Here is a 412-nt window from a genome sequence, read left to right on the forward strand (position 1 = left end):
AAATTGCAGAAGTTGAAGGTTAGTGGAAGAGGAGAGAGGTTATAAAGGTAGGGGTGTGAGAGGAAAGGCACTGACGGAGTGAGAGTGAGAAATCGAGGCTATTGTGAAGGAGGGGAGTTGGGGGGGGGGGGGTAGTTAGGACACGAAAATAGAGTGGGGTCTTAAATGAGGGGGGGAGAGGTGCTCCTAGACGGCGAAGAGAGTAAAGCTGATGAGGGGGGTGAAAGGGAAGTAAATTTTGATAAATGGATAAACTGAAGAGCGGTTGAGAGACGCGGACATATTTGATTAGGAACAGATAATTAATGGATCATGTAAAAGGCGCGTTTACTAAGAAAATAGGTTTATAGAGGAAGGTGAAACAAGCTAAATATCTTTATAATTAAAGAGAATGCGTAAATGTATCGATTAG

The sequence above is a fragment of the Penaeus monodon genome, chromosome 20 (genome assembly GCF_015228065.2).
Source record: "Penaeus monodon isolate SGIC_2016 chromosome 20, NSTDA_Pmon_1, whole genome shotgun sequence".
NCBI classification, from domain to species: Eukaryota; Metazoa; Arthropoda; class Malacostraca; order Decapoda; family Penaeidae; genus Penaeus; species Penaeus monodon.